Raw genomic sequence first — 10,693 nt, 5'->3', positions numbered from 1 at the left:
TAAGTGTATGAAGCTAGTATGCGTTGCACATCAGTGGGATCGAGAGGTTAAAACTGATCCCTTCATTGGATAAATGTGTAACAGGAATACAGGAAGTATTTGAGTTAACTATTTTTTGTGCACTCTTTCTCTTTCTCTGAACCTTCCTTATCCTGACTTCAGAAATAAGGATTGTTGTTTTTTGGAATGCTGACAAAAATTCTCCTTATCAAATGACTCACACTGTTCAACCTTCATCTAAAGCCCTCTTTGTGTGCCTCTTCCACGAGAGGTATGGAGAGTGGCAAAGCAAGAAGAAGTCTTTTCTGAGGTGGTTCCCCATTTGTGGAATGCTCTACCTTACATATATTTAGGTGCAGACAAAAAATATTCCTCTTCTCCAAGGTCTTTGGCGAATTAACAATCCATGGCCTTTTAAACTGTGTAGGTGTGTGGGGTATTGTTTTTGTTTTTTGCTGTGTTATTATGTTTGTGCTTTTATATTGTGAACCGCCCTGTGAGCCTCGGATGAAGGGTGGTATAGAAATGTAATTAATGCACTGAGTGATTTAAATCCAGTGTTCAAACATTAGAGGATGTTGCACGGTATAATAAAAATGGATATCCACAGAAATGAAGTCCATTGTTTTCTGTAATACTGCCACTGATCTACTCCATGGTGCTCACAAATATGTCTGCAATACATATCCTCACAGGTTTTGAGTCAGCAGACAAATTCAAAATATCAAATAAGAAAGTGCTTGGATGACATCTGTATTCATTTGTGCTCTTACCTCACTGTGCTCTGACAATAAGTCAGTGCCTTGAAATGTTCAAAACAGACTGGATAGCAAGGCCCGGGCACAGTTTAAGGGCAAAACTCAGAAAAGTTCTGTCATCAGCTAGGCCACTGATCCAATGTGAAGCATTCAGAACTCTATCTGCTCTGGATAGCCTGAAGAGTTGGAACCACTTACTCCCAAGGGGTCATTGTACTTCAAGTCAGCACTCCAACATCTGGCAGCTGACTGCGCATTTGCACCTTTTAGTACTTGCACCCCTCTGGACTCTGCTTCCCCCTCTGATTCTGTGCAGGGACCCTCTGGGCTTTGCAGAGGAGGTTGGGGTGCCATGACCCCCGGCAGACCCAGATTCCCCTGCTCTGTCTTCCCGTCCACTGACGTAGTCTGCTCCTCTGTAACATGTGTCACTCCTCTGTCTCAGGAATCATCATGTCAAATTTGGTAGTGATAACTTCAAAGGTGTCCTAATCAGTGCAGTATTGAAGGTCTAGTCTGCCATCTTGATTCAAAATGGCACCTTACGATATCCAGACATAGACCAAGCACCATTTCTCAATCTCAGGAACAAGCATGACAACTTGGGTGACAATATAGTCAGACCAAAGCAGTGCATTTTCGAGTAGTTCAGTCCATCATCTTGTATCAAAATAGCAGCTGGCTGTTTCCAAAACAAATCACAGGAATCGTCATCATTGTGTCATCATTTTGTGATGATAAACTTGAATTTACTTATCTGCTTCAAAAGCTGAAGTCAAAAGCTACAATACCTGGTGATTTGACAGTACCAGTTCATACAACTGTGTGGTATGACAGGTTTTATGTCTGCCCAGCAAAGATGGAGGCATATTATGGATGGACAGAAGGCTCTTTTCCAGATAGGCAACAGATAATGCCATTCACTTGCTCTAGTGGTGAGACTGATGGGCCAGCAGAGTGAGAAACAGTAGAGTTGAAAGACTTGGTCCTATCTTCTGTTTCTGCGTAAGCCAGATGTCCTACAGGAACGTTAATGACTTGCCATATCTGGCAGATATGAGCAAAGGAGTGTTCCACAGGTGGAACATGGAGGTGAAGAGGAGAAGCACAACATTCATAACACCCAACCATTCCTTACACTAACTTTTGGAGGGCACTACATTGGGTACCCCTGGCACAGAATCCATTTTGAAGTTTCAGCTCTTTAGAACAGGAGCCCTGCTTTGGCTGCCAGACAATCTTCCCCTCCAGGATGGTCTCACGCTGACAAGGAACAGCAGGGTGTAGAGACAAACAGGGCATCTCACTCTACGTTGCATGCAAAACAAATAAACCACGTTTTGGCATAAAATACAAGTACAATAAGCATAAAAACAGCTGGTTCCTTCCTACTAATTAGAGCTAAACAAATAATTCACAAGGAATAATTTATTCAATAAATTTCTTCTGTCCTTTTTCACAGCTGTTCTGCAAACAGAGTCTATTTTAGAGACTTTATGCATTATTCATAATTAACCATTTGGGGGGGTAGAGAATGAAGTATTTGCCCTGTATTGTGACTAAGTGATCTAAATGACAACCAGGGGTTTAAATTCAATCGCTGCCTTTTCTCTCTCGCTGCTGAGAATATTGGTTGCAGGTATTGTGTACGTGTTTTTAGATAAGTTAGTTATGTAATGTTCTTATGTCCTTCGTTTATGAAGTGGTATAGATGGATACCCCACAAGTGCACTTAATATGCAATGCATACTGGCTCTGCCTCAGGTATTGCAAGGCCTGCTAGCTGCCGGTGATGATGATGATGATGATGACTTCCTGCTTTCCATCATATGGGTCTTCTAGCAGCTTTCAAGAAAATATGCAATATCCACGCATTTGGCATGATTTATGAAAAAGGGAGGAGGCTTATGCATAGGTCCTCATGCAATTAGGAAGCCAGTGCACTTGGAGTTCTGGTTGTACCCAGAGCCAACCTGCACACATGCAACCTGCTCACATTGAATCGGGGAAATGTTGCCACAGGTTGCATGATGTCTGGCCAGAAGGGACAGTCTCACCCATTTTCCGTTTGTTTAGTGCACTTGTGTGGTGACCTACTGAGAAGGGATATTTGGTGGGATCCAAAGAAATGCATGCACGATGGGGCTGGTGGAAGCTCACTTCCCCAATCTTTCCTCATGACCCCCATCTCTGAAGAGGATCTTCAGATGGTTCAAAGGAGCCTGATGAATGGGATGGGATGTGGCACAGGTGAGAGGGAATGGGGCATCCCCCCTCAAACTCCATGAACAGGAGTTCCATTTGTGTTAGTTGCATCAACATTGTTTTCAGGGATGCCTCTTCTCTGCTCTCTGTGCCACAGCCCATCCCATGGAGGCTGGCCTTTGGGTGCAGCTGCTGCCAAGATGACCTCATAACAGCATAAGATTAGGCTTTCGGGTGAGTTTCCAGACATAATAAGCTTTGTTTCATATTTGCAGGGGCACTGCTAAATTCCCTCCATGCACAACCATCTTCAGCTTCACGTGCTTGCCAACGTGTGGAGATAGTTCCACCATGTGCACCAGGAATACACATATACATTTCCTTGCTGGAGTCCAACAATCTCCACTTAGTGCCTTCAGACTGGGTAGCCAGTCACTACAGACAATACAAAGCTAGATGGGCCCTTGGTCTGACTCAGTATACGGCCGTTTCCTATGTCCACCTTATGGAAATAGTTGAGCTTATACCTGTGTACCTCTGATTCACCTAGTCATAGTTATGTATATGGCCTCCAAAATGACTGCATAAAACAGCCTTTCCTAATCTGGTGCCCTCCAATAGCCATGCTGGCAGCAGCAGATGGGAGGTGGGTCCCCCAGCTGTTTGGGGGGTACATGTTTGGGGAAGGCTGGCATGAAAATAATGAGACATTTCTGCCACATGTGTGAGTGAATGATGCCTTATTAGGAGTATGTTCAGCTGAAATCAACCAGATTGAAATGCCCATGTTGACTCCAAATATTTATTTGATTTATTGTGTGGGAAAGTATAATGATAAAATACCTGGAATGAGTTGCTTTGTGTATCTACTTGTTGCCAAACTTTTATCTTCTTGAATAATGGTTATTTCCTGCTCCCCTTGCAAGATCTTTAAAGCGGCTCCAGTGATGCACAGTGGCTTCTGCGAAAAGCTATCAAAGGCATATGTCACATCTCGAGTGCTGCGTATCAAGCCCATGGTGGATTTCAGGAAGGGAACTGTCTGCCCTTGTCATCTTTAGAGTAGCCCTCATTACATTTCAAAACAATTTCAAGAGAGTGATGAGATGTGGAATCACTTTGTTCAATTTGCACTTGCTTCCTATAGGACTGATGTTTCCAAACCAATGGGGGATCCTCGGAGTCCTTCGGATTCCTCTAAATAAAATGTGCTTTCATTAATAAAATTAGCCTTCTCGTCGGGAAAGGTTGTTTCATTTAATTATCTGGATCGGTATGCAGTTAAATGTCACAGACAGCGGGATTTGGGTAGGGGAAAGAATCTCTTTACTTCATTAAATTATTTCTATTTCCAGCAGCCTTCTTCCCTGATTGTATTCTGTGTTATTGTTATTAACATTGGTTACAATCCAAAATAGCTATGTTAGGCACATCCAAGGACTTGACCATTCTCAGTGAAAACTTTGCCTTTTCTTCTCCGAAGAGAAACTTTCCAGAACTGCTGTGCCATAACTCAGACTCCATAAGGAGTCTGTCCATTGTGTGAGAACGTGGTCCTTTGAGAACTGGGGTGTAGATCTTTGTGAAGAGCATACTAGCAAGACCATTGACCAAGGTAGAGCCAAGTGATACTACTGAGAATGTCAAGGCCAAGATCTATGTCAAGGAAAGTTAGCAGAGGGTTAGGATTTCATACAGGCTCCAACTAGTGGATTTCATAAAGGCCCCAACTTCTTCCCCTATAACTTGAACACTGGCTTCTCAGGCTTCCTGTTGTCTGCCCCCTTTTTATATAAAACTATTGAGGCCCTTATATTCTGAGACTATAGTTACCAGTTTTTTTGGACCATTGGACATGTTTCAAATTTTGAGAGAGTACTGGAGGTGGCAGTAACAAAATAGGTGCTATGGAGGGGTGTTGCATGACACAAAATTAGAGAGACAGCCAACCCTGACAATCTTTTCACAGAAATGTTTAGAAGGCACCTGCACTTTTTATCCCATAAGTTTCCTCCTAAGAGGGCTAGAGACTCGTGTGTGTGTGTGTATGAGAGAGAGTATGGGGCACTGCCTAGGGGTACCAGTGAAAACTTTCACAGATACAGTGGTGCCCACAGTTGCTAGGTTGTCCACCCCGTTCCACTGTGTACACCATTTCTACAGAAGTATTATGTGCACATATCTTTGTGAATGTGTTTTATCCACTCACTCACACTGTGACTCAATTGATCAGGCATGAAGCAGTTAGGATTGCACACAGAATGTTTAAAAAAGGAAGAAGCTCAATTTTCACTGAGGAGCTGATTGGGAAAGGATGCGGAACTGCATTAAATTCCCCTTTCTCCTCTTCCTGAAGAGCATTGTAACTCTGCTAAAGCGTTCTTTAAAAAGGACTCCTTGTCTACCATCTCAGCTGCTGCATGACAGAGGAGAGACATGTCTGAACTGCCTAGCTGCACATGTGCCCCCCCCATCTAGCTAAAGGGCATGTGCTTTGAAACCCCAACTAGATTTGGTGGCTACACTTTATAACGTTTTTTTTCCTGTGATGACACAATGCATCAGGATTGAGTGGGTGGATGACTGAAACCACTAAGTAGCATAGGAGCAGCTGCCCTCCTGACATCTCCTGCTGCTTATGTGGTTGGGACCAGGATGGAGCAGTGGCAAGGTAAGGACCACATGGTTCCATCAGCTGGGCACCTACCACAAATCTACTCCTCTCACTAGTACATCTCTGCTGCCCCATCCTCCTTGCTGCCCTGCATCTGCCCCATGTAGGTAAGCAGCAATTCTGAAATGCCTTGTAGGATTTAAGTTAACATTTCCAAGGGAAACCGGCCCAGCTGGGATCACCCCACCAAGTCTTGCATGAATTACCCTTGCTGGATTGGGGATTTTGTCTTTAATTATTCCGAGGCAGTTTTGTAGCCAATTATTTATTATTGGACCTTAGACATTGTAATTGGACTGCTGCGATGTGGAACTCTGTCAAAAAGGCTTTCTTAAAACAGTGCTGCCATTAGAAAAATAGCATTCAGATCAGCAATTTCTTAATTTAATTTCAAGTGTTCAGGAGCCTTGGTATCAATCAATAACCAGCTCAAATGTGAACAAATGTAGAGATTTCCTTTCTTATGCTACTGAGGGTGTTTTTTTTTAATTGTGTGTGTGTGTGGGGGGGTATTTCAACAATTTTTCAACTGATAATGTCAGCATCAAAGATAAGGTATCTTAGAAAAAGGGAGCATTTGCATATGATCTAAGGCGAATGGGTGTGATTTTGTACCTTCCCCTTGCAGGCCTGAGGAGAACAGGTGAGCTGATCTGGTTATAGCGTACACTGAGAATGGGGAACACTGAGGCACTCAGTCATGAAGTTCATTAGGAGACCTCAGACCAGCTTAAACTCCTCACAGGGTTTATTTTATTTATAAATTAATTTTATATCCTACCCTTCCTCCCAAATGAGCCCAGGGTCGTAAACAACAAATTTTGTTGTTGTTATTGTTGTTGTTTAGTCGTGTCTGACTCTTCATGACCCCATAGACCAGAGCACGCCAGGCACTCCTGTCTTCCACTGCCTCCCGCAGTTTGGTCAAACTCATGTTAGTGGCTTCGAGAACACTGTCCAACCATCCTTATAGTTAAAGCTATGGTTTTCCCAGTAGTGATGTATGGAAGTGAGAGCTGGACCATAAAGAAGGCTGATCGCTGAAGAATTGATGCTTTTGAAATATGGTGCTGGAGGAGACTCTTGAGAGTCCCATGGACTGCAAGAAGATCAAACCTATCCATTCTTGAAGGAAATCAGCCCTGAGTGCTCACTGGAAGGACAGATCTGGAAGCTGAGGCTCCAATACTTTGGCCACCTCATAAGAAGAGAAGACTCCTTGGAAAAGACCTTGATGTTGGGAAAGATGGAGGGCACAAGGAGAAGGGGACGACAGAGGACAAGATGGTTGGAATCAACATATAGTAAAATACCAAAAACAGCTTAACAGGAATTCCAGTACAGATGTAGACTGGAGGAGGTTTCTCCTCTTAAAAAGGCTTGTTGAAAGAAGAAGAGAGTTATTGTGAGAATAAGATTATCAGAGGAGAATGGAAAGATGGGCATATAAGTGTGATTGAATAAATAAGAAAATAAGAAGAGCCTGTGAATCAGGCCAATGGCCCATCTGGTCTAGCATCCTGTTCTCACAGCAGCCACCCTGGTGTCAGTGGGAAATGCAAGCAAATAAATACATATATTTGGCCTCAATTTTCCTCTTATTAGGTAGATCACAACTGGAATCAGGCATGGAAATACACTACAAATAATGTAAATGTAAGGAGGCTGTTGTAGCTGCAGTAAGCAACCCACTGGTACATACCACAAAACCCATGTACATGCCATACATTTAGAGAACTTTGGAGCACATCTCTCCCCCCCCCCCAAGATTCAAGGGATAAGTAGTATCCCCCTCACAGAGCTACAATTCCCAGCACCCTTAACAAAGTACAGTTCTCAGGATTCTTTGTGGGCAGGATGTGCTTTAAATATGCTTAATATGCTTCTCAGCCTCAGTCACTTATCACAGATCGATAGGTTTGGGATTCTGGACTTTTGAATATCTTGTCAATTCCTCTGTTTCTAACCTGCAAATTTTGTATCCTACCAGGACGGACGCACAATTCTAAATTACGAATGCGTCACAAAATATCCATTTCAATGTGGATTTTTAGGACGAAGAGGTAGTAGCCCCCAAGATTTTATGCGGAGAGGTGAGCTCTTATTTAATTATGTATGCTGTGCAAAGATGTACTGCCAATATATTTCAGCTAACACATGTTCTGGGACTTTGCTGAGACATTGCCATCCAGAATATATTGTTCCCTCTCTGTGCCCTATGAAGTCCCAAAGCCCATGTGATTTCAAGTCATCAGAATATCCTAATGAGGTTGCCAAAGGTGCTAAATCTCAAAATGAGAGGAAGGCTATGCGTGTCGGTGAGGAAGAGGCATAAGGATACTGTATATCCTGACCTTGTAAAAGTTTTATGTTTGGGCCTCAGCTCAGAGTAGTTCCTTTATTTTCCTTAAACCTGTCTGGTCATCTCTGTGTGACACATTGGTTAGGTATACGGTGCGATCAAAGCAGATATATGATGGGAGAGCTGTTCCAAAAGTAAGTGTTTACCATTTAAAGCAATAGATTAAGGAGAGTCAAAAAACTAAGTGTGTGGAACATTACATTACAGATGATGGATTGAAGGGAATAAAACAGTGAAGGACAAGGCTGTTTGTTTCAGCACATTCTACAGTGTGAGATAATACCATTAGTGAAAGAAAAGGCAGCAGAGGTGAAGAATACCGGGCAGGCAAAGAGACGAGGGAACAACATGCTAACTGTTAGAACAGAATTCATTAAAAAAAATTTTTTTACCAAGAAAAGGACCATTAATGAGACTTTGGATTGCAAGCATCTAACTGAAAATTAAGCTGTATATTCCTCCCCCTTCATTTATCAGGTCCACAAAAGCACAATTCTGACAGGAAGGAGAAAGAAAAATGAATAATAATGCTGTAGGATGGATAAAAAATTCAGAGCATTTAAAACAGGATAAATGTAATGGTTTGACGCAGAGAAAAAATGACCGCAGAAAAACATGGATAGACATGTTCATCATAAAATATACTGTAGGCAGTAGCATTCTGCAATTAACATCAATAAAAAGATAATTCCATAATATACAAGGTGTGATTTGGGGTGTGAGCACTTTCTCTTTCTTTCTTTCTTTCTTTCTTTCTTTCTTTCTTTCTTTCTTTCTTTCTTTCTTTCTTTCTTTCTTTCTTTCTTTCTTTCTTTCTTTCCTTCCTTCCTTTCCTTCCTTCCTTCCTTCCTTCCTTCCTTCCTTCCTTCCTTCCTTCCTTCCTTCCTTCCTTCCTTCCTTCCTTTCACATTTTTATTGGTTGCCAGGATTTCAAGGTATACCTTCTCTGGATCATCCATTCACAGATGAGGCTGAGAATTGTAAACACTTTGAAAAGTGCTGTAAAATTATGAATAACAACGACAATTGCTTGAAAAGACAAGCATCCTATCCGTCTTTGGCAATATCTAAAGTACATACCAGAAAGGTGAGAGAGCAGGGCAGAGGAATATTTGTGGCTGCAAGAAGACCGTTCTGAGGCACTTGGGAAACACAGAGTTAAGGCTGCACACATCCAAGAGAGGTTAAGGCAGATCACAGGCCAATGACCTGCATTACAGGTATTAAACTCCCAAAGGCAATCCAGTGCTCTGGCCTATATAAGGGCAGCCGTTTGTCTCAGAAAGGTTGAGAGGAGGAGATAAGTGGCAGCAAGATTTAAGTGGCAGAACAGATTTGAGACAAACAAGCAAATCCCCAATATTATATAACCCCCTATACTGGATTGTAGCAGTGTCACTTCCCATACAGGGCAAAGGAAGCTGCTACACACCAAGTCAAAACACTGGATGTCAGTATTTTCTCCACTAAGTGGAGGTGGCTCTCTAGAGTTCCAGGCAGGTGACATTCCCATCCGTACCTGGAGATAGGGACACAATGTGGGACCATCTGCATGGAATGCAATTGCTCTCCCACTGAACTACAGCCCTGTATGGCCTTAGCAACACTGTGAGGATGTTCTCGCTGAGTTTACCTAAATCAAGGGTTAACTAGGGTGCTCCCATACGATCCCCATATGGAACAGCTGCATATTCCTGCATTGCAGAGGGTTGGACTAGATGATTGTCAGGGTCCCTTCCAACCCTACAATTCTATGATTCTAAGGGGGGTTGTGCCTTCTGGGCTCACTTCTTGGTAAACAACGAAACGTGGACTGTGAGAAGAAATCTTCAGAGCTACTGAAGCTGTTTAAAATATGTCAGCCTCTTTGGTTTTGCTTTTCCAAGGGAAACGCATACCTTTTGTCTGAACTAACTGAAATATGAAAATATCTGACTTAAGTTTTATTGGATTTCATTACCGCTTAGAGGAGAAGGCAATGGCTGTGCATGATGAGGTCACCTACCGGTGCAACCCACCAAATGCTGCAGTGGCGGCAGCAAAAGCCTCAGTTTGTTCGCGATGAGCATCTGCAGCACTCCTACATGTCATCGGAGGGGAGAGAGGTTGTTTTGCAGCAAGACTCTGTGGTCTAACTGAAATGAATGGATGCTGCAACACTCAGGACTGCTTGGGCAATTGCACCCTGAGTCATCTACTCTCATTTAATGTAGCAGACCTTGACCTTTCCTGCTCATTAGTCCATCCTGGTTCCACACTCCCAACTAGTTCTAATGCTCGTGTGAACTCTGAAGGGCAGGGGGAATTGCTATTCCCAATGCCACTAAGGCTAAAAACAACAACAGCAACCCCACAGTCAGTCCATGCACTAATTTAGTGGAGCGCTGCTCACAGATGTGTGGCTCTGCTTTGATTGGAGATTTTTTTCTCACTGAGTTCTGCTCACTATACAAATCTGTTATAAATATATAAATAAGACCCATTTCAGCCAAATTCTCTATCATTTTAACCCACCGAATTTACATATTATCTCCTGCCTTTTCAAAAATGATTTGAAGTAATAAAATATTTTAAAATTTACAAGGCAGCTAGTAAGCCATGAATTTTTTTGTGTTTATTACTTACAGGTTGGCAGCGTTCATAGGAGTAAACTCCTAGGGCTGTGGGCCCTTCACCCCCCCCTAAAATATTTGA

General features: G+C 42.6%; 1 long non-coding RNA gene across 1 annotated transcript; it reads left to right on the top strand.

The window, feature by feature from the left end:
• Positions 1 to 5,181: 5,181 nt before the first annotated feature.
• Positions 5,182 to 8,661, top strand: LOC309356820. Its single transcript, XR_014162898.1, has 3 exons — positions 5,182 to 5,634; positions 7,628 to 7,730; positions 8,477 to 8,661. It is a non-coding gene; the product is annotated as an uncharacterized lncRNA (long non-coding RNA).
• The last annotated feature ends 2,032 nt before the right edge of the window (positions 8,662 to 10,693 follow it).

This window comes from Podarcis melisellensis (genome assembly GCF_964234715.1).
Source record: "Podarcis melisellensis genome assembly, chromosome: 1".
Classification (NCBI taxonomy): Eukaryota; Metazoa; Chordata; class Lepidosauria; order Squamata; family Lacertidae; genus Podarcis; species Podarcis melisellensis.
The sequence above is the reverse complement of the archived record's forward strand: the minus strand, read 5'-3'. Positions and strand labels throughout refer to the sequence as shown.